Genomic DNA, 24,653 nt, shown 5'->3' on the forward strand with positions numbered 1-24,653 from the left:
TTCTTTTTCATGCTTTCCCATGCTTCGCCCTCAGCTGTTCAAACCCATGGTTCAATTCTATGCATTATATTTTTGGTTTTGTTATCAAAACTAGCTACAACACCAGAAGCATGCAGAGCTTACAACTAAGACTTCACAGTATAGCCCAGTGCTCTGAAACAGGTGGCCATGTTAGTTAATCCAAAATTCTTAGGGGGTGCAGGCTTTTCTACAAATAAACACTCTTATCCAGACCTGCTTCAGGAGGGTGGAGCTTGGCTTTTGTTTCACTTTCAGATGGACAAGTTGGACTGGCTGGGCTCCAGCATAGCAGCCGATATGAAAGCGGAGCTGCTGAAATAATGCTTCAAAAAAGCTTCACTCTTTATGGGATTGATTCTGTGTTGCTTTACACCTAGATATTTTCCACATCAGGCCTGCACTGCCACCCTAGTATCTAAAAGCTCCCTTTTATTGCACCTGCTCTGCTCTGGGAACCTGAGCTGTGCAGACAGCAGCACTGCCCTCTAGACAGCAAGGGGAGCCAGTGGTGGGCAATGTGGCCCATGGCCTTCCTCATTGTCCAGTGGCCTCTGTATTACCAATATTACCAATACAGCACAGTGGTTAAAGGCATGCAAAAACCTCAAACCAGTCAAAAAAACTAATAAAGCACCAGTAAGGAGTCTCACCGTAACCCCCCTTTAACAAACAATTCCTGAGAAAGACAGAGCATTGGAAAATGCTTTTGCAAAGGAATTTAGGTTGACAAAACAGAACACAGCTGGCACTGATTCTTTGGAGCTGGCATTAAGGAGTGCAGGAGCAGCAGCTGAAGACAATATCTTTCTATGGTTAAAGAGATCCTTATAGGTACCAAGAGAACAATCACATCTGCTCCAGTGCACAGCACTTCCACACTCTCTGGTAGATAACTTTCGTTGGAACAAAGCTGTTATGAGAATAGTCCTGAAGCCTAACAATTGAAATCCCATGAGGCAATAGTGTTGTATCAATAAGGCATTTATTATGAGCTGCACAATTGAACACATGCATCGCTTTAAGCAGCTTTGTCCACTAGGTGGCACTATGTTCAACATCTTGGTAGGACATTGGTGAGAAGGCATGTCTCCACTGGTGAGGACTGCATTTCATACTGAAAGGGAACCAGGCATCGGTCAAAGGCAGGCTTGGATTGTCCTGAATCCTTAAAAAGTATGGTATGAGACCTTCTCTAGAGACCACACTAACTTCAAAGCAAGAATCAGCAACACAAATTGCATGGATGCACAGAGTCAAGAATTCATCATTATAGCCCTTAAAATCTTGAACACATGAAGGCTAGGAGTGATACTGAACATTTTCCTGTTTCATCTCAAAATACTTCCATCCTTCCTTGACAAAGATCACTTCTGCAGCACACGTCTGTCTTTGGAGGGTACTTATAGCTCAACACCTTTCAGGTGTGTGAGGAACAATTTAATCTCAGTTTCAATTCTGTAGCACAAAAATGAGAAGAAATGTCAGCAGGTTGGTAAGCCCGAGTCTTAACAGTAATGGCCAGTGAGAGATGAAAAGGATCTTTCCTTGCTGTAGTTACGACTTCAGATTCAGGACACAGAAAACATACAGAAAATTGGGTATTGGAGCAAAATCCACTGAGAATTACCAGCCTTTCAGTACAACAACTATTCCTTCTGTACATTGTCTGCCAGGGCACTGCGAGTTCCAAATGACCAGACACTCCAACCTTATTCAACTGCAGCAGTATTAAAGAAAAACATCCTACCTAGTATTTTGTAAGTTTCTTTAGAAAAGGTCTGCACGAATTCTGCAAAGGAAATAAATTACAGTGTAAGTGAGGCTGCATATCCATTTTAAAACTGCAGGCTGCCACCTTCATTTACGGGTTTAAACTTAAATAGGTTTCCCTGTGTGCCGAAATACCACATTGATTCACATATCTGTCTTCCAATATATCACTGAGGCACAGGAGCAGAGGCAGATGTCAGCCTGGATTTGTTTACAGTCTCCACATGGTCTCCGGTAGCTCTCTCAGCTGCAGAACCAGTAAAACACAGAGGGAGTATTTTCTACTTACCTGTTTCATCATCCCATAGGACAGAAAAGAGTCCAGCACCCTCCTTTACTATTTGATAGGAGCAGGATTACTTAATTTACCACCTCTTTACAGGTTTTGTTTGTCAACGTTGCAAAACGAGACTGTTTCTTGCTCGGCAATAATGATCGAAAGGCAGCAAAGGCTTCTGAAATGGTCGGGTGGGGGTTTGGGAGAGGGGCCTAGATGGATCTTGTCAATCAGGAATTCCATTAGCAGAACGGGCCTGCTGACAGATAAACAAATGACGATACGGAAAGACTAAATGCTCTGTGAGGACTGTGTGCTTAAAATGATTTAAGGCAATTGGCGAGAGAATTGTGTGGGCCATGTTAGACAAGCACACAATGCAAATGTGTTGTTTATCCACAGCTCTCTTTCAGCTTGTAGAAATCTGTGCTCTTTACAGGGATTGAGTTCTTTTTTGATGTATCCTAGTTAAAAATGAATAATTAAATAATTTGCTGCGGACTTTGATTTTAAGCCATTTTTACATCATCATATGTTTGTACAAAAGGACACCTGACATATCTGCAGAATCCTCCATCCTCGGGGGAGGGTTGGGGGGGGTCAATTATTCTTTTCAAATGCAGACAGTTTATTGGTATTCAGAGGAGATGTGGGTGCTTGCAGTCTCCCAGCATTCCCCTGTGTGCGTTACCTCGTGTCACTTGGCGCCCCCCGTTCAGTTTTGATCCGCTTGACGCCTCTTGACCCCTGCCAGGGGATGACATTCTGGGTGAGCAGCAGACAGCGCCAGCGAGCTCTGAGCGAGTCGGCCCGTCTGTCGGCCCCGTCTGCCCCTCTCCTGCGTTCCGCATCGCCGCCCCGGGATGACAAACCGCCGGGCGACCCTGGGTCAGTGGACATTCATCCACATCATCGCGGCACCGGAGGTGCTTCCCAAAGCGGGGGGCGAGCTCCCACACAGGAGCGCGGAGTCAGAGAGAAGCACTCGCTCTGTGTTTGAAGCACAGGCGCACAGCTGCTTCGGCCAAGGAGAAGCAAAAAGGGAGGCGTAATCTGTGTGGATGTGGGGCCCAACCACAGGGAGGAAACCGAGCGAGCTTGCATGCACACAATGTTGTGGGCATCACTGAAGAATCAGAATGGATATTGGAGGAAGGAGCTGATAGGAGATCTGGGAAGATATATGGGGAATGATTGGCATTGCTCTAAGCTGTGTGTGCAAATATTAAAAGATTTCTCAGCAAAGACTAGGAATTATCTGTGCTTCATTTATTATAATTCAAAAAGGATGCACTGTGCTATAAAACCTTATGTCACCTAAATCTCTCTCACACGCCACCAACAAATTCACAAAACCCACAGGTCATCTTGAGACCTGCTCTTTTTAAAAATCCGATCTGTGTTTCTGAAATATGTGATGCAAATCTAATAACGAGCAGCCCGATTGATATGATTCTAATCCTCTTTCATTGCGCAGCACATCAAGAACTGGTAGTGAGCTGCATCAGTGCAACTGGTGCTTGGCAGGATATAGGCGCCTTAAAGCAAGCAGATTCATTCCTGGGGACACAGCTTGGTGTCGGCCTGATCGGCTTCACTCCACTTTGATCACGCATGTCAGTAGATGCGGGCGACAGGCTTGCTTCCTCTGAAGGTCAGTGGAACAGCCTCTGATAAGGGTTTAACTGCCAAGGAGGGAAAAACGCTCATGCACCCCTCTGAATGTCAGAAAGACCCTCACCCTTTCCCTGATGCCAGACAGACCTGTTGTGAAACTCCTCTTACTTCTGTATTGACAGAAACGAAGTCCTTCAGTCCTTCAACAGCAAACTGACCCAGGGTCTGCAACATAGAACACTCTGAAAATCAGCTTAATTGTACAGCATAGACAAATGCAATCACTATTTTTTATGTGTCCCTGTATACTCACTCACACTGGGTCTAAAGAAAATATGGGAGCAGAGTATGAGTTTATACTCTTAAAAGTTAAGTGGCAGGGTAAAGACACAACCTTTCCCAGGACAAATAAATAGATGGATTCTACAGTTCAACCATCAAGCAGCACAACCTGTTTAGGGTTGACAAAGGTTCTTTCATAATGTGTTATTGAAATAACACCCACTTTGAGACAAAAAGGCCACCAGTCCCACTGCAATATCTGTGCCAGTTCTGTAAGATGGGAGACTCTTCCATGACCAGAAGCTTGGGCAATAAGGGTCTTTTTAAAAGAAAAAGTCTGATTCTGTGCCATGCTATATTCTACATGCCATTAAAGGATTGCTAAGGGGTGACAAATGCAGAGCTACCTTGAAGGGAGCTAAATAAGTCACAGACACATGAGTCAAGTCTTTGTCCGGGTAGCATTTGCAGGTGAAATTTCATAACAACTATTAGTTTATTAATAAATCATTATGAGCTTCAAAATTGAAAGCATTCACCGATTTGAACAGCTGTAGCCACTAGGCGGCACTGCCCCCGCGAGTCGGGAGCTCCAGTCATTCGCTGGCAGCGCAGTCACAGGTGGGTATGAATTTATTGTGATTCTAGAAACCTGAGGTGTTGAGGTCGGCTTTAGGAGCCACATTAATTTATAATACAGGAAAGCGAGAAGCAGCAGTACATCTGCATACAGCTGTAGCTGTAAAAAGGACAAATGATTCTAATCTCTGCGCTCGAACGCACCCCACACACGCGCACTTGCTCTGCTGTTGTGTCCAACCTGCGAAAAGTGTACAGCATATATCCTGTAAACCTGTTAAAACATTTATGACACGACTTGTCAAGAGCCGAGGGGAGTGGGGGAGCCCACCTCAGTTCTGTCTGCCGGCTGCTCCCCACTGTGCCGCTGGGGAAAACGAACAAGCAGCAATTACAAGCGAGGCTGCAGCGAGGAGTGACAGGGGAAGGCAGACTGCACGGAGGGGAATGAGACAGAATGAATGGGAGAGGGTGAGAGAGAGAGCAGGAGATGCAGTAAGAGGGACGAGAGAGAGAAAAAAAAATACAAGGAGAGAGAGAGCAGGGGAGACGAAGAAAGTGGAGGGTGGCGAGAGGGAGGAGACAAGCCTGAGAGGAAAGGGAAAAAAATCTCAGCTGAATTCTTCTCCAGTTTACCTCTCTCTGCTCAGCCGCGCCAGCCTCTGACAGCAGCGCGCAGAGGAGGAGAAACAGAGACGCGAGAGAGGGAGCCGGAGACACACAGCTCTGTCCTCCTCAACTCGCCCACACACCGTCAGAAAATAAAGGGATGTTTTGTGTATTGGGTGGGGGGGAGAGATTTCGGTAAAAGCCCGGGAGATGCACTGATGCCCTGATGTGGGGAGAAGAGAAACCGATTAAATAGAAAAAACAAAAAGAAGACATCAGGCAAACGGGAGGACAGGAGGATCCGAGGATGCTGTAGTATTCTGCCTCTTCTCACGGTAGGGAAGTTTATTTTGTTTCAATATTTTCAGTGCTAAAGGATTGGTTTGCGTTATGGGCAAAAACCGAAAACCAGACAGATAACTGTAACTCCTTGCGTGTATTTGAATCCCAGGCAAATAAACACGCAGGCAGAAAAGGAACGTACAGTGAATCCTCTTTGCTCTAGGGGGCTGTTGCCCGTGGTTTGCCACTGTTGCCAGTTTTTGCCCGCATGACAAACATCCACGTCTGATTCTGCAGTTTCGGATTGATGCATTGAAAGGGAGGAAAAGGGGGTTCGTTTTCGCAGTTGGGCTGGCAGACTCCCGTTTCTTTTCAGCGCTTCGTTATTGCACTTGTTTTGTTAGTGGGGAAGGGAAACAGTGTCACAGGTAGCTTGGCCGCCTTAAAGCGTTTTCATGTATAATCGTTCACTACAAAACGAAAAATGAAAATGCATCACTCAAAAAGGACATTTCCAAATGCCCGAATCCATTCCTAGTGCGTAAATAATGGAGGCTTTATGGCCCCCAGCAGAATTTTTAGGAGCGACAGAGTTCCGTTTTCTCGTGTCTGCCTTTTTACCGAGCAGAGCTGTAAGTAACGAAAGAACGATTCCAACGTCGCTATCATCGGCTCAGGCTCGCCTGCCTACGTCGTTTCAACATTTCCCCTGGTATCGCCGGAGTCCGCCTCGGCATATTGAAGGCTCCTGAATGCTCATCCGCTATACAACATCGTGCAGGCTTCAGTCTGCATAGTGTGCTCTTTGTGAGGGGGGGTTAGAAATGCGTGTGGGTGTCTACGGTAAAGGATTTGTTCCAAGAACATGTATGTGCGTGGTTGTGCAATACATGTAGGCGTGCTGTATGCTGTTATTGCCGAACATGTGTGCGCGCGGACGTGCTCAGTGGGAGAGCTTATCGCTTTGCGCGAGTGTGTGTGTTTTTCGCGGGGTGGGTGACTCGAGTACGTGAAAGAAGGAACAGGTGTATCGTTGTAAGTCGTCCTGTAACACGCGCTACAGCGCACGACAGAGCGTGTATAGGTATGGCCATTACAGAAAGAGGCACAGCAGGATTATACACACACACTCTCAGCAAGAACAACAAGGTCTCATTTTTTTTTCACGTAGCCCACGCGTATGATTCCACTGTGCCCGAAGAACATCCAGCCACAGTTAACGGGTCTTAAACGTCACAGAATAATACAGAAGCGAAAAACGTATGATACAGTATACAGCATTAAAATTTAAAAAGGAGGTAGGTGTTGATTCTACCCCACATGAAAAGTTTTTTTAAAAGCATCCTCGCTAAAAAAAAGTAGGCAGGAATATAGCTCTGACCACATTCCACCGACACCCGCAATCAAAACCAAAATAGGAAACGGGGACTTTGCCAATTTGAATTTGCAGAGAGTAAAAGAGAACGGTGGAATTCCGAATGCAAAGAAATTCTGAAAAAAAAATCAATGCAAATAAACAATAGTGAGAATAAGATTGGGACTCTTAGTTTATGTTTACACTTTGGGTCAGCAAACAGGCCTAAGACGGTGCGAAAGTTTGTTTTACAACACGATGATGTTCTGCTGTATCCGAGAAGACTAATTTATGTTGCCATCCGAATACTGGGTTCGTCGGGGTTGAGATTTATCTTCCACCCTTATGCAAACTACAGAAATGAGTGCTAAACTGAGACAAACCACGACGTCGCTCCTAATCCATATTAAATTCCATCTAAAACACGCAAATAATAGTAGTAACAATTGTTAGAGGAAGAGGAAGAATTGGTGGTATGTGCAAGTCCATCTTTTCAGTTCTGATGACTTCTTTCACCTTAATTTTGTACGAGACACAGGGAAGATAATAAAGTCTTTTTATTAATTAACATAATAATCACCCCCCCCCCCCCCGAAAAAAATTGCCATTTAACCTCGTAACCTCGCGAGGTGCTCACATCAAAGCTAAAAAGTCCCTAAAAGAAAGTGCTCGTATTTTCTTATTTGCAATCCCAGCGGCTCTTGTTGTTATGCTATTGCTTTGATTGGATTTGCAATTAGATTTCTTAATTTTCTGGCATTGGTACAATGTCTTTAAATCAGCAGTCTGACAGAGTTCTGCTGTATTACTGTCAATTCCAGTTGCTCTCCTCTTTTGGGGTGCGTGATGAGATGGAACAATAGCTGGCGTTTCATGATTTTATCCTGGAGCGCAACGACGATTCCGATCTCCTGCTCAGCGTGTAGGCTGTTAATTGGACAGATACACCTCCTCAGATGAGTGTACTGGTACAACAGGGCATCAAACACATGATAGGCACCCCCCTTCCATAAGCCAGCAGCCTTTCTTCTGCAACTTGTAGGGTTTAGATACTGTAAGCAGTTATTTAGCAGACGTGCAGAGGTTTGAGAAAGTACAACATCAAAGACGCCCGCTGCCGAGTCGCTCGAAGTAGCACTTCAGTGCTATACTTCAGCTGAAGACGGGGCACAAGCGGTTCACTCACCCCCTCCGGGGGTACAGTGACGGAGCAAAGGTTTGAACCAGGAACCGCTGCGTGGCGAAGCCCTCTTTTCTTTAACCGCCCAACAAACGACCTTAACATAACTCCCTTGCTACGAATTGTTTTTCAAAACCCGTTTGAGGTTGTTTTTTTTTTTCAAAATAAAGAAAAGATACTTTAAAAATAATGACACTGTAGAGCAAACTATGGGCTTCGTATAACATTTCTAGCAAAGCAAAGTTCATTGAAAAGGTACAGTATGGGTCCATGCATTGCACAGGGCTTTGTATTTGAGGCGTGAAGGGTAACATATTGCCATACTGTCAGGGTCTTACTTTGAGTGTCGCAAATTATTACTGTGTTCTCAACCGGTCACACACAGAAATGTGAACACCATCAACTTGGGTTATTGCATGATCCATACTGCACCTTTGCAATCCCAGATATTACCTGTTTATACAACAATGGATTTGACCCTGAATAATACCCATTGTTGTAGAAATACAGTGGCGTGATAACCTGACAGTGTCATCGTCTCACAGCGCTTACACACTTCTTTCTGGTTTCATTTCATTCGCTAATTCCTGAATTGGGGTGTTGGCCCATCTTCCAAACTTGCTGGTGTGGTAAGCTGGGGTTTCAAAATGGACCCTATGTGTTTGTGTGTGCAGGAGTAAGTGGCTTTTCTGATACTGGATGGGTAGCTGGATAGTTCTCAAATGGGTTTCTGGTATGGCCCTGAATCTAGTAGCATCAGGGCAGAAGTTAAAGACTTCACATATGACAGCGTTAACGCCTTGCAATGTGTGAAACATACAAATCAGCCCCTGAGGGTTCTCAGCGACTGCAGCATGCAAACAAAATCACCTAAAGCCAAGACATTCTCCTTTGCCAGGCTTGAATGTTTACAATCAACCCCTTGGTATGTCAGTGCCTCCAAACCGATACCTAGAGTAGTAAAATCTCCTGAGTCATAACTTCTGTGATTTACTCCCACTCCATCTTGCTTCATTACAAAGTTTGGAAACTGCCTGATATTACCTAATAGCAGTTGTTTTTTCCCTACTGTTTGAGTTGCTTTGGTAGAACGCCTCAAGGATGTACGATGCTCCAGCTTCTATATAAACATCTGTTTCATCATTACCATTGTGTTACACTTACTAACAAGCCTTGGACATGACAGAGCAGATGCTTCCAAGCGTTTAAACACTGTACAGACAGCCTGGTAACACCCCCCCAACCACCACCACCAATTAAGATATTCATTAGAGACAGATGTTTAGCTTATTTGTTTCCCTAAACTATAGCATTTTTGCGTCTTCTGAAATCTTGAATGAAATAGGACCCTAAAAGAACTTTGCAAGCAAAAGCAGAAAAGTACTGTAATTGATCACACAGTGATGGGCAGTGATCGTGGAGCTAAAGAGAAACCAGATGCTGACACTCCAGTACAGTGTCAGTATTGGCTTCTGGGCTGCGAACCCACAAACCGCAAGAGTTCCCCCTGCCCAGCTGTGCAGTTGCTCCTGAACTGAGCCTTGAACTCCACCATCAATTAGTTGTGGGATGTGTGAAGGCAAGTTGACCAAACCTTGCCACTAATCTCTTTGGCAGCTCTGTGATCTTAACACATATCCACCGCAGGCTAAACGGAGACCAGTAAACTGACATTCACAGGTTTTCTGACCTAGATGGAAGCCCCAGAGACCTGCACAAGGACAAGGCTGGAGTAATTCGAGCTGTCACCTTCCTCACAAGTTTCAAAGCACTTTCCTCCTCCTTTTTTTAATCACCAAGAGGTGAAAGCACCCCCCCCCCCCCCCCCCCCGCCTCTGTCTCTGTGTGGTTATTGCTCTGCTGTACCGGAAATGGCAACCCAGAGGAAAAACAGCCCCCATAGCCGTACGAACACAAACATTAACTTTGTATTAATAACACCAAAATAGAGAGATAAAAACAGGGGCAGCCAAAATCAAAACCTCAAACTGCAGGCCGTAGTAACAACACAGAGATTCTATCAAAAAAAGAGCCAGTTAAGGACATTGCGAAGCAATATTAAGATTGGCAAATGCACACTTCTTGTCTTTACAAATTAAGAAAGGTTTAGCAGATAAGGCTAGGGACTCGCCGTGCCAGTTATTTCTGTGAGCTGTCTTTAATTACCTCTGCCCAGAAGAGGTCTTCCCCGTGTGTCTGCAGCCTTGACTTATCTGGATCGGGCAGCCTGCTAAAAGCCCCAGGCTGAGTTGTATCTGGGACGCCTAAGAAGCACGGCTCTTGGAGAGACAAAAATGTCTTTTTTTCCGAGGCGCTCAGATCCAAGAGGTTCCAGGGCGGCGTCCACAAAGGCAGAGACAAGCCAGAAGATGCAAGATAGGGAAACTGTGTCAGGTCTTTAAGGGGAAATGAATGTCATCACAACTGAGTGCATTGTCCGTGACTCCAAACACTCAGTCATGACATATCCAATAAGAAACACTGTACTTGGAGAATCCCCTCAAAACAAGTCAGCTAAAGCAGCGGTCCAGTAATGCATTTTGATGTTCATCTTCTTCAAAGTACTATTGCCAACTGGTCCCCAGATCAGCTGGACACCATGAGACATTAAATCCTTTCATTTCTTTTCCTGTTACAACCAGCTACTCACAATGAGGCGATGTGAACTAGAGAAGTGCATTAATTACCAGAAGGCAAAAGGCAGCCCATAATATACTGTAGGAACAGTGACTGCAGAATAGAAGTAATTGTTTAAAAGACATGGATCAAATGCAAAATATCAAAGGTAACTTTCATTTTCATCCCATGTTACATTATGGTATTTTATAGCTGTCTAGCTATAATTAAGCTGGATTAAAATAATAATAACAACAATAATAATAATAATAAACTTTATTTTCTATAGCACCTGAGGTGCTATTGTGTTTCATTTTAGAGGTAATGTAAAACTGCTGTCCCGTCTGTCTGGTGTACAATTGATCTGGAGCCTGTAGAAAGCCCTACATCAAAAAACACTTGGGCAGGTTTGGCTTGTTCCGGTAGAGTTTAAATTAAAACCTAGAGCCTGGTTTTACAGTGTAGTAATTGCTAGTATACGCCTGGCATACTGTGCTTACTATCAGACTTCTTTATTAACATAAAATTGTGTGGTTAGACTTGAAATTACAGAATCAAACACCTCCATTACTCAAGGTTTAAATAAGAAAAACTGTAATTCTATGAAATATGTTAGAATACTTCACACATACAAGGATTCAGGATAATAAATATAAATCTTCAATGTGAGATTGCCTTAATTCATTTATTAGTAACATTCCCATTAAGTGTTTCAATTGTAATGTCCTTTAGAATGCAGTTATTTCTTAGCCTGCAGCCATTCTGAATTATGTGTATTGAAGCTTTTGGAGAGCTGGCCTTCTGTACAGCGAGCAATATCGTCCCTGAGTTTAGCAGCCCTCTGCATGACCTCCTTTTTATAGCTCATTGGGAATTCTATCTATAAAGTGAATGCAAAAGAAGTATCCATATTTTCTCACTAAAGAGGCTTGGCTGACATTTCAGAACTTTGCAAGCAGATGCAAAAGAAGGGAGAAAGGGCTTCTGAGCCGCGGTGGCATTTTCCAATTACAAGTTACGAGGGGAAGCTCCTCGCCTTGTGCAATGCAATTACTAAAGGGTATCATCTGCACTTTCTGTGTTTCTAACTAAAAGAAGGCAAGGAACATGTCTGCATTGTTGGATGTAATTTTGGCAACATTAACAGATGCATCCCTTCTGCCAAAAATGTATATCCCCCAAAAAGCTGGAAACGATAGCCAGGGATCTGCTGTGGAACTGATGGACCTTGTCGGAGCTTCAGGAACATCTGTCCAAGACAGACGGGACACTTCCTGCAAGCTCCCCGCTGATGAGAGCTAGGTTTCGTTCCTTGTGCATTAATGGACCAAAAACAGGAAGAAACCTTCTATTCCACGTGGCTTTTTTCAGCCACCTTTCAGATTCAGCACGGCCAATTAAAGTAAATGAACAGCTTTCATTCTGCACAGGTCTGTCCTGGGAGAACTCGGCCTAAAGTATTTGCTCTTCAGCGTCAGAATAAAGACATAATAAAGACACCAATCCCTGTTTTACTTAGAGCTCACATAACAGCACAGAACACCCTGGGTAGCGAATTGATGATAATGTTAAATGCCCTAATTAAGAAAACAAGTATCAGCATTTAATACCAATGTTTCTTGTTATGTAACCAGATTCTGGGCTATAATCCTCCCATAAATACTGTCTTTTTCTGGGGTTTTCGAGCTTCCCTTAAAATAGGCCTTAACACTGGTTATCCTATTATTACAGCAGGTACGGCAGCCAGGTGGACCTGAGGTTAGGGCTCTAGAGTCGCAGTTGTGGGCTCAAATCCCAGGTGGGACACTACTATTGTATTCTTGAGAAAGATACATCACTCATATTGCTGCAATAAAATACCCTTTTCTTTAAATAGCTGTGTAAATGGGTTCCAGTGTTTGTCATTTTGGATAAAGGGGTCAGCCAAATTAATTATTACCACTCATGCCTATTCTTCCAAAGTACTGTATATTCATGTGATAAACTAAGTGAGGCCAACAAAATCAGTTTGCACACAATTCAGATTCCAACCCAAGCCAGCTATTGTTAATCCAATGTGGTGTGCCACCAGCACATCCAATTCCCGGTGGAAAACAAGGATGGGAAGTCACTTGTGCACTAAACTCGAGAGGTATTAGATGGGGGGTAGGGTTGACAGAACTGTCAATGGTTACCAAAATGTTGCCTAATTTTCTGCTCCATTTCCCTTGTAACCCCGGTGCCGTCTCCTTCAATCAGGACGCTCTCATGTTTCAAACATCTTTAACAAGGTAGATCGATCCAGTATGAAATGACTACCTCCCTGTCGATGGCTTTGGGAGCCTGTTCTTCGCCCCAAGGGGAGCTGTTTTGTTAGCCGTCTCTGTGTTGATTGACATCGACACACACGCGTGCCTCTGGGAGCTGTGGCCCCATGTTCCCACAGCGCCAGAGCAAAAGGGGAAGTCAGATCTTAATGGGTGAAAGAAACCCCTCAGCACCCAGGGGATCATAGTCACAGTTTCAGTGCTTGTCTGATGTTATGGCATCGGGATCGGAAGGCACCAGGTTTTATCCTGTTATGTGTAGTACTACTGTAGGATTCAATCAAGGATACATGCTTTAGTATGGAGTTAACAGCTGGGAGACGGCACAGGATACAGGCAAGTGAAATGAACAAGGAAGCACAAGGCACACATGGAAAACAACATTAATAGTGAACGGATCTAATAATTCAATTTAAAAAATCAAACAACAAGTGAACAAAGGAAACTTATTGAAAAGAGAATGTGGTGTTTAATATGGAACTCCCAGGACCGTAACACAAGGGTGGGGCTCTTGTGGGGCTTTGGTCACTGTAGCTATATTTTTAAAAACTGCACAAGAGCTGTCATGTGGGCAGAAGCATCACAAGATATACATTTAGTGTTCTAAACAATATTTTAAAACACTTGGCAACTTTGCTGGTATGCACACAAAGAAGGAAAGAAAGACAAGAGGGTCAAAGACGTTTTCCCTTGCTTTGGAATCTGTGATATTGATTGGTTTTCCAAACATTTCCAAATCTCATCTTTCTCACCTGCAGTTTGGGTGCAGTCTGGGGGCCACTGGATCTGAACATCCTAATTCACTGCAAGTGTACAGCACAAGCGGCTCCCGCTATGTAACTGTTGGTTAGTTTTCCAGTAAAATAGGGTTTTAGCCTACGGATAAAATGCCAGGTCTTTGGTGTGTCAGCTTTTGTTTATTACATAAATGCCTTGAACTCTGCATACTTCTGAAATCCAAAGAAAAACTCTTTTTCAAAAGTTAAAAACAGTAGTACGGAATGATCTCCAACCTGGAAATCAAAAAGATACAGCGGCAGATGACCTGTGATGCTGACTTTGCCTTAAAATCAAGGAATATTTCCTAAGAGCAGTTCATAATTGCACTGAAAAATACTGTAGTTCAAATGGAAAGCACAAAATTCTGACTGCGATGCAAAACAACCTGTCAAGGTACAACAAAACAATTAAACTAGCATATGGCAGGACACTTTTATTCTCTCAATATTGTGTGTCTAGTACGAGGTACTGCTGAAAGGCAATTCACACATATGGTATCCAGCCTGCATTAGTGATTCTGCAATAGCTGCACTTGGGTATGTAGCTAGTGTACTACGGTTAGCTTGGCTTTGTCTTTTCTACTGAAGCTGCATTCCAATTGTACATGTAAAGTCTCCTTGCAAACCACAGCTTTTGCCTTTGATTACCCTGGAAGCTACTAAATGGGTTACGTTTCCTGGTCTTGTTTTGACAGAACACGACACGGACCCTGATTAGTTACAGTAGCAAGTTCCTTAAACGGAAGGAAGAGAGCTTAAACGTCTCAATTCTCCAGGTGGGGAGACGAGGCAGAGGCTCTACATTGAAAAGGCGAAAAGGACGGTGGTCCGTCTTCTAAGGCAGGCAACACTGTACCCCGATGGAGCCTCCCCCTCCCCATCCCAACAAGTTCAAAGTCTGGTCAATTCCTTGGACCGCTCAAGCATGACCCTTATACTTCCTTATACTTCACAGAAGAAAGAAAACGTGCGGCTGAGCGTATTCGCACGGCTGTCAGCATGCAAAGGCAGAGACGTAATGTAATTATGCATCAGAGCTAATGCAGTTTAAATCTCTAAAGTCTCAATGATAGCAGAAAATTGGATGGCTAGTCTTGCAGAGCTTTAGTTTCTCTGTAATTTCAATCAAGCCCTTTTGATATAGAGAAAAAATAAATAACCTGAGAAACTTCTGTAATTGCTCGGGGAACATTTCATCTCATATAGTAAAAGAAGGACAATCCTTGTCAGGGCATCTTGGGCTGTGTACACAGCTACTGAAGCGAACACCTCTTATCAGCAGACCACCAAACCGATCCATACTAATGAGGGAGTTCATTACAATAGGCTTTAATTGTTTAATTATTTTGCCGATCATTACTCAATGCTGTTAAATGATGAAGGATCAGGGTGTAAGGGATGCTTGTGGTTCAGAAATGCTGTGTGTTGATGAGACATCTAGCAGATTGTGCACAACCTCTGCAATATGATTTTAGGATTCTCAAATTTAACACACTCAGTATGCCTAAAATAAAATGGGAAATTAAAATAATAAACATCACATGCTAAGAAGTAGAATGTACTTTTATTGCATATGTATATTAATTTTAATTTGTAGTAGTTCAGGTGGGTAGCTGCATCAGCATGCATAGGCTGCAAAGGAACCAGTAATAGGTTTATTCCACGCTGGAAAGAGAAGAAAGAAAACACAATGTTTCGGCCGTGGAGCCTTCTTCACGTGTGAGCCTTTTGTAATTATAATTGTAATTTGCGGTACACTTCCAGATTCTTAACAAGAAGTACAGCCATGAACCCCGTAACCACCAGCCTTCAAGGCTGTAATAAAAAAACAGCTACATTTTAAAGAAAGGGAGAAATATTAAAAGGGAGCAAGTTATTTCAGGACTTTCTCCAGACAGGGAGGCTAAAGAGCTCAACAACCTGCTGGGACACGGGACCGAGAAGGGGGCTCTGGGATAGCGAAACTCCTGACAACCAAACGGATGAGATGAGTTCAACGGCCTCAGCTCTTTTATAGCCTTTCTCTAGTGTTCTCGGAGCCCCATCGGATTCAAAAACTGCACAAAGCGGGGCCCATGCGAGCGCGAACAATAAAACTCCAGTCAAACCCCGGCCTTGCGAACCCTAACCTGATGCCCACCGTGGCTGGCAGGCTGGCAGGGGGTGGGCTGAGCGCCACGCTTGCTTTCTTGATTAACTGCCTTTACAGCCTGGAAGCACGCACCCAGCTGAGCCTGGTGAGAAGTTAATTGTTTCCCCAAAGGGGTGATGCTTTTAATTAGCATCAGAAATTACGTCTCCCGTCTTGCTGGGTTTGGATATTGCTTTCGGGGGGAAGAGGAGACACCCTCTTAGCTTTGCAGGCCGCAGAAAAAAGTCTTTCCCTGGGGCGTCATTGTGGAGCCCTTCAGTGGTGATCAAGTTCTCCTGAATGCGGCAAGAGACAGTGTTGTTGTGTTTTATTGCACAAACACAAATGCAGAAATTCAATACAGCTGAGCTTATTTTAATTACACTTTCTTTATTAAATATTTAGGCTTCATGAGGGAGACACAAGATGTGCGTTGAGACGCGATGGTCTTATTCCATTAGGGCTGAATGATGTTTGCAGACGCAATGCACTCCTGCAATCTTTAGAATAAGGAAACGTTGCGAAATGCATTGAGGTGGCTGTACATCACCGGGAAGCTTTTAATTAAAATCAGGTTTATTCTTCAGTGAGCGTTGGAGGAATGTGGAAATGAAATAATTGAGTTGCAGCACAGATGTAATAAGTCCGGCTGTGACACAGCAATGCAGATGGTTAACTTGAAAATCCAAACGCACGCCTGAGTCGACATGAAAAATGTAAGCTTCACACCTTTTCTTTTTATTCAATTTAGTGTGGGGCTGCCTTTTAGGAATGATGTTCTCTGATTCTGCCATTAAAGGAAGTGTTTAAACAGCCAATTAAATTAAATTCTCACACATGCTTTTACTAATATAAAAATTCATTTTGTAAAATAAAATGTTCAGTTGTGAGCGAATACATGAAACAATTATAGTGATAGGTATTTTATCATACTAATCCAAGCGCTGAAACATTGGCAGGTTTAAATTACTGGCTTCTTTCAATTGCTGTTGTCCACAAGTATCCCAAAATGTGCCGACTCTTTCTTTAAGAAATGCCAATTTCTTAAATTCCACTCCAGGCTCTTGTGTAAGAAGTGTAGACACTAGTCTTACTGGAAGAAATCTGGGGAGGTGATACCCTGCTGAGTTCTCACACAAACAGCTCTCAACACTCATTTGCCAAACACCTCGAGACAATTAACAGGGAAGCACAATCAGTGCAAAACAAAGGCACATGTCGTAATGAGAAATCTGAACAGCTCACTTATGGTACATAAAGTAGCTTAGGCCCATGAAATTGCTGAAATTCAATTATGCAAAGTGCACAGAGAGATTTTAAACAACTGTCCTCATCAAAAGGTGGACTCCTGTCAGAGGTCATCTCTGTCATTTAGCAAGGACACCAGGATTTTGAAAGAAATCAGTATTCGCAGTCAAGGTTGTGGCTTAAATTTGTATGGGTCAGATGTGAAATTCACTGGATATTTTTTTGTATCAGGGAGGCAGAAGGACATTCTGCTAGAACAGTATAATTGCATTATCTGAAGTCACGCACTGTTCCTATCTGCAACTGAGTCAAACAACGAGTGCTATATACATCCATCATTTCCATCGCTGGGTGCAGGACTCTCTGCCTACAATAAACGACCCCTAATGCAGATTTGTTTCAAAACAAATGTTCTGCATGACTGGGACCTTGGATAAAAGTGCTGAGCTATTGTATTGAACATTCACCATCTTATCCATGCCTGCTGCATGGGTATCTGCTGGTTTTACATTTAAAAAAAGCAACAGAATTTCATCATACACAGCAGATACAGCCTAAAGCATGGTTCTTTTTCTTATTGTACATGTGTCATTATTTCAGTTAAAGAAAATCCTGTTTAATTCTACCTGTTTGGTCGGATATTTTTTTCTTTTTTTAATTTACCACGGTGCTTTGAGCATACTGGGTGTTTTTTTTTTGCAAAAAAACATACAATTTGTTAAAAAGCTTTTGTCATTTTTCTCATAGCTGCACTACACGGGCACTTGACGGAAAAGTGTGCTTAAACTGCAAAAACAATCCTGGAAAAATCATTTCGGCCACAAAGATTTGTGTTTGTGGAATTTGTTCACATTCCCTATTTGTAGGCTAGAAGCACCTCTTGTCTGAAGTTTAGCATGCTAATGGCTCATAAGGTTTTCTTGCGCACTAGAGCTGTTTCAGAAAAAAATCCGCAACCTGCAGATGGTGAAGGGAGCCTTGCGAGAAGATAATGCGAATAAGTGTTTCTTCCGGCATGGAGTGCATCTTGTGAAGGAATCCATAATTCCAGCACACTCGATTCGGGAGCTGAAGGAGCCTATTTCTGTCAAAAGCCATGCTTATTGCCCTTGGTTCCTTCTATTGCAGCTGAAGATTTTAAGAATGAATGCAGCACTAATAGGGACAAACGTTTTAAGTAGCCCGAGGGTGCTGTTATTCATATTCATGAGGCCCTGAAGTCTTTTAAAGAGCTCCGTGTGAATCCGCAGTGATGTTAAACTACACTACACAATACAATCTAGGCACAGATATCTGAGTCTGTTGGTTCAGGAACGATCAATGTTGGTTCTTTTTAGCTCAAGGTGATGAGAGTTTTTTTTCCTGGGGGCTGTCTGCTGGATGAAATTGACTGCAATGTTTCATTCCAATTCACCCGGTGTATTCAGGGCCTATAGTACACACATTTAATGACTGAAGCTTGCTAACTTTATAACACTGCTGTGACCCAGCGCAGTGCTTCTTTCTTTCTCAAATGGAAAACAGAACTGGTCCTCCACGGACTATGTGCAGTGAATTTCCATTTCTGTCCTGCTGCACAGCACAGACCTTGCCCTAACAGCCACTCAACAGCTGAAGTTGGAAAGTAAATCTTTTACTACTAATTCTGTGTAAAGTACGATTATCTAAACCTAGCTCCTTGAACAAGACCATGTCTTGTTACATCAGTAACACTGGCATGGTGGCTAGCACAGATGTCTCACAGCTTGATTTGAATCTAGCCTTCAGGCTTTCTGTGTGGAGTCTGCATGTTTCCCCATGTGCTCATGGGTTTCCAGTATTTGACAGTCTCCCTGGAGTTTGTCCCTTTTACATGCTTGGGTTCCCCTCTGCTTTACCCCCAGTTCAGTTACAGGACTGCACAACCACAGAATTAAACCCCATCATCATCGAGACAATTTGGAATCACAGTCACACCACTGACAGTCCAAAAAAAAGTTTGTCCAAACAGAGTAATTGCAATGACATTACGCACTTTAGCCCAAAATAATAAGAACACCGAGTGAACACCATATTGGGCCTCTGAGAGCACCAGAAACAGCTTAACCTGTTCAACAAAGGCTGTTGAAAGAATTTGCAGCCTAGACCCAATAATGCAACTCATTAATACAAACATGTTTACATTATAATTAGTTTTTAAACATGTTGTTGCCTCGAGGCTTTATTCCTATGGGATCCTTTGTGTTACATACACAACATCACACAAGAGAGGTTACAAATGAGGATGAGGCCATTTTGTCCATCTGGTTCACTCGGTTGCTCGTAGTTAATTAATCTGAGGATCTCATCCAGTCACTTTTTGAAAGGATCGGTTTTGACAGCAAGACTGGTCAGCTCGTTCCAGATGCCTACTGCCCTTTGTGTACAAAAGTGCCTCCTGTGTTTAATTTCAAACACACACATCCTCTTCGCTTCTAATGGCACCCCTGGTTTGTGTTTCACTTGATCCTGAAGAACAACCTCCATGTACATGACAACACATGCAGGATCTCAGATTACTGATTTAAAACACGTTTCTTAGCCAAAAGATCTGAGATCGTGGCCTCTAATTACCATACAAACATTCGGTGTCCAATAATTTCTTTACATGATGTTAATTGTTATTTTTAAAATGGACCCACAGATAATTTTACACAGATAAATGTTTCACAGACAAGATTAATAAATTGATAATTAGAAACATTGTCCTGCATCCAGATCAAGGTACTGCAGTGATGTTTGTTACTTTTATCAGGTTAAGTTCCAAATCTAGGCTGAAAAAGCTATGGACTGACTAAAATATGCCAACCCTGGAGCTAGGGGTGGACAACCTCTCTCTTAAGCTTTGAAGTGCACTCAGGCTGACACTCACAGTGGTACAGCTGGGCATTTTGTGGGCAGTTTGAAAAGTACATACAAGAAAGAAATACATGACTTCATGGGAACATTTTATCAATAAATCTTAAATATTTTTGGGGAAACAGTTTAACAGTTTTGGGGGAAAAATGTTAAAACAGAATATATATAAAAGTGTGGGTAAACACACATTTAATAAACAACATGAAAAAGAATATCAAGCACCATCTGTACAAACAGTGTTTTCACTGTGGCCACTGCAGGCTGGGCTGTCCACAGACATGGAGACTGGCTGAGCTCAAGGACAATCTGTACAGTGTGGTCACTGTGTGACTGCGCCCCCTGCAGGCTGGGCTGTCAAGAGACATGGAGACTGGCTGAGCTCAAGGACAATCTGTACAGTGTGGTCACTGTGTGACTGCGCCCCCTGCAGGCTGGGCTGTCCACAGACATGGAGACTGAGCTCAAGGACAATCTGTACAGTGTGGTCACTGTGTGACTGCGCCCCCTGCAGGCTGGGCTGTCAAGAGACATGGAGACTGGCTGAGCTCAAGGACAATCTGTACAGTGTGGTCACTGTGTGACTGCGCCCCCTGTAGGCTGGGCTGTCCACATACATGGAGACTGACTAAGCTCAAGGACAATCTGTACAGTGTTTTCTTCGTTCAAAATGATTACGTTATTCGTGTCAACCAAGAGCACCATGCATTTGTCAACAGCTTAATAATAAGAAAGTTACTGAAGGAAAAAATGTTCATAATGAGCCAGGTGTCTATTTATAAATTCCGTTTCACATGAAAAAAAAAATAAGTTCCAGTATAATAAAAGATTTAACTTGAACTAATTTAGATTTTTATTTTCTTCCTAACAGGGTATTGAAATAGGTCAGTCTAAAAGAAAATGGACACAGCATGCTGTTGTACAGAGTTTACCCTGAGAGATGTGACATATCTGGGCATGACATGATGTGAAAAATCTTCACATTTGATCTCTATAGATTTTAGTACACGAATACTATCAATAAAACAGGCCTTGTCATCTTAAGAGGTTGTGTTAACCTGTTTATACAACCATTTATACAAAAAATGTAAGCATTTAGCAAAAGTATGTTCTTCACCTTTTACAACTGATATCATGGCAGCGATGCCTTAAGATTCACAAATTAGATATTTTTCAGAAAATGCAAGCGCTCGATAACCATCCTCTTTTATCCCCAATGGGTGAAGTAACTCATTATATCAGTATTTACTCTGCAGCAACAACGTGAATGTGGAAAAATACAATCTATAACTCACACCAAGTTACGAAGTGAAAAAAGCAGGTTTTCAAATCCTTTTTCTACTCAAAACACAGAAACTGTCAGAGATAAAGCCTTGTGAAATCAAAAGAGGTCTTCTTAACTTTAGTAAAAAAACGTATTTGTTTTTAAAGTAGCTCCCAATTGCCTCCTTAACTTCCTTGAGAACCTCCGCTAATTCCTGCCTGGTTAGAAATTCCTTTGTACTGCATTTAAAGCTTATATACCCAACCATGTCCTGTCCACCTGGAAAATGTTTTACACAGGCTATCTGGTAACTCTAATCACCTAAGATAAATAAACCTTTGTGTAGGTCCCTCTTCAACCCTGATACTTCACTCTGACCCACCATGCTGTCTATGCTACATCCTGGGAAGTATGCAGAAACCAGAAGAATCCCAGCAATCCAGTTTCGGCATCATCTTCACACTTCGGCCCTCCAGTGGTTTCTCTGAAGGTTTTCCTGCCTCCTTTTTCAGATCAATGGCAGGCCAATTTGGACAAGACAGCCTATCTACAGTATGAGAAGATTTTGTAAGACAAATGTGAAGGGACTTTCAGTTTATCGTGTCCTTCAAGGAGCCTCAACACCGTCTTCAACAAGGAAATATGTGTCTGGCTACTGGGTTCCCAGCCAGGTTTGGCTTTTAAGCAAAAAAAAGGTTTTTCAGCAGTCTAGGCTTGCTACTGGATTCAGTCTTTCAATTCCTTCTGTGCATGTGCAGGGAGAGTCCTTTCAAGTGAATCTTGCTGCCTTGCTTCGAACAGATAAACGACAGCCTTTACCTTCAGAAAAAAATGCCTTTCCTCCTGCGTTCTGATTAAAGGATTCTTGTTATCTGGGCCGCAAGGCTGTTTCATCCTGAAAGGCCTTTACGAATTTGCAGGACGCACCGCAGTAGGGCACCCCTGCTTCACGTGAGCATTAATAGCTCTCTGCCCCACTGGCATTTAATGCATGTGGGATCTGAAATTAGTTTTGTTTGGAGGCATAAACCTCCGCTGCTCCATAAATGTCAAGCTGACTTTCGCTCAAGCAATTATTAGATTTTCTGGACAATATCAGCACAGTCGTCTGGATCACAAGAAAATTGGATTTGCTTTCTTGTGCTCTCTCCCAGTTTTTCCTCTCCTCTGCTTCTGGTTCTCTCTTCATCTCTAATTTGCCTATTAGTGTGTGTGTTTTTTTTTCCTTTGTTTTGGAGACCTAAATGCACAAAAGCCTTATATATTTAAGAAACGAAGGGAAGAATGCACAAGAAATTTAGCGAGTAAAGTCTTTAGAAATCCATCTATCCATCTTTCCATTTTCTAACAACTTTATCCAATTCGGGGTAGTGGAGGAGCCAGAGCATATACCAGCAAGCAACAGGCACAAGGTATTGTACACCCTAGATAGGATGCCAGTCCGTCACAGAGCACATACTGTACACAGAAAAACACACACACCAGGGACCATTTTCCCAGAAGGGAGAACATGCAAACTCCACACAGATAGCACCCTATAAACAATCCAGGGCCCTAGTGCTGCAAGGCAAAAAAGATACCCACTGTGCCACTGGCACCAGTTTTAGAAATCATGAGATTTTCAAATGAGATTATTTTATTATACTGTACATGCTATGGCTTCTGAAACTAAACCCAGTCACTTAATATAACTTCAACTGAAGCAGGGCAAGCTCATATATTGATAATCTTTGAACTGCAAATGTAATTACACTGTTTGTCTGTAGATAACTATAGCTGTCAACAAATATATATATATATTTAATGATCTTGATTATGTACTTGGATTTACTATCTGCTGTTTCCAGACTATCTGTGCCATTAATAAATACCACATTTTTCAAGCAGGGTATGAAACAAATATATATTTTTAGATAGCAGAATTTGTTTCGTTTACTTTTTTTAAATAACAGAGATTATACAACACAATTTAATGTGTTACCAGGAGACTGTGATTTTAGAAATCAATTAAAAGAAAATACTTTGGGTTATCCTGTAATGGAAGAGCCTTTATGACAGCATTTTGTCATGCATTGGAGATGGAAAAGGAAATGTTTTGTGGAATAAAACCTGATTTAGAAAAAAAAAGAGCAGGTTTCAGCCGATTACGATGAGTCAGGCATTGCAATGAAGCCATCTTTAAGAATACAAAAGTGCTTCTGCTCTCGCTAATGTTCTTGTTGTGCAATAAAAACTGACCTTTGATGAGCAGGATGAGCTGAAGGCTGTGGTAGGGACAGTTTTACTGACAAAGAAGAACGCCGTTAAGGAACGACACGCAGGAAGAAAGCAGGATCTTTAAATGAGCACATTAATGATCTAGGACTTTTGAATAAAATGCCCTAGCTATGGCTGGCATTAAATGTTAATTTACAAGGATAATCATCTTTTAATATACAACAAGTATGACTCTCCAAGCTCCACAGTTCCGCAGTAAAGCTCTGCGCTGTGTTGTAAGTGCACACAAGAGACATGTCAGCACACCCAGGGCTGTCTGCAAGGCCTGGGAACTTGGGAGGCTGTGTTTGTGCAACCCCTTGCCAACAGATCGTTCACAGGCCATGTGCCACAGAGAGAAGGAAATGTTGCCTCAGCTTTCAGAGGGGTTTAAAAAGAAAATCTTCACTGAAAGCCATAACCCTTGGCTACAGTTTCTTGTGCAATTTCTCCGGAAAGATTTGCTTTTAATTGGATTGGGCTGATGTGGTTAATGCAGGTAACGCAGCCAACTTTAAATGTCAGAAACGCTTTGAGGAAAAGTAATGTTTCAGACAGGGAAACCTACAGCACGAGTTGTCGGTCTTTGTATCTTCTATCTCTACAGTGGTTATACAGAGTTCTCTAATGCTTTGAATCCTATATAGTATTTCCTTTTGCTGTGTTGCCCCAGTTTAAATATGCTGGCCAGACTCCTGTAGTAGGTCTGAGCTCAGTAACTCAGCGCCTAGTGCATCGGTTTCTTAGCCCTTTTATTGTTGGTGAATAGGGGTTGATCTTTCCAGCATAGTTGAAAACGTGGACTGCCAGTTATAAATATATAATGTATGTAAACAGGTCCAAATATATATAAAGTCAGACACTGCACTAGGAGGAGGGGAAACAGCAAACAGGAAAAAGAAAATACAAAACCAGCACAGTCTCTTTCAATATTTAAGCAACAGGAGTTAAGAGACAGCTGTGTGTGGAAGTAAAGAACCAGAAGGCACGCATGCGTATATACAGTTTGCACATTTAGATTATCTCTAGGGTGGCTCTGCAATCTTTTTCCAAGAAGAATATGTCTGTAACCTCTCTCTCTCTCTGTCTCTGCAAGTTAGATTTTTCAAGTAAAGGGTAACAGATTTCCTTTTTCGGAAGAGACTGGAAGAGTTCATAAGCGGCCCTGTATGTAGTCTCTATTAACTTTTCAGTGGACTTGTATCCTG

General features: G+C 42.6%; 1 protein-coding gene across 1 annotated transcript in view; it reads left to right on the forward strand.

The window, feature by feature from the left end:
* Positions 1 to 4,923: 4,923 nt before the first annotated feature.
* The window catches only part of lrrn2 (leucine rich repeat neuronal 2), a 54,523-nt gene continuing 34,793 nt past the window's right edge, over positions 4,924 to 24,653 (forward strand). The window contains exon 1 of the mRNA XM_088640453.1: positions 4,924 to 5,490. The gene's annotated coding sequence lies outside the window, so the exon portion shown is untranslated. The remainder of the gene's footprint in view (positions 5,491 to 24,653) is intronic.

This window comes from Lepisosteus platostomus, chromosome 7 (assembly GCF_059453375.1).
Source record: "Lepisosteus platostomus isolate fLepPlt1 chromosome 7, fLepPlt1.hap1, whole genome shotgun sequence".
In the NCBI taxonomy this organism is placed as follows: Eukaryota; Metazoa; Chordata; class Actinopteri; order Semionotiformes; family Lepisosteidae; genus Lepisosteus; species Lepisosteus platostomus.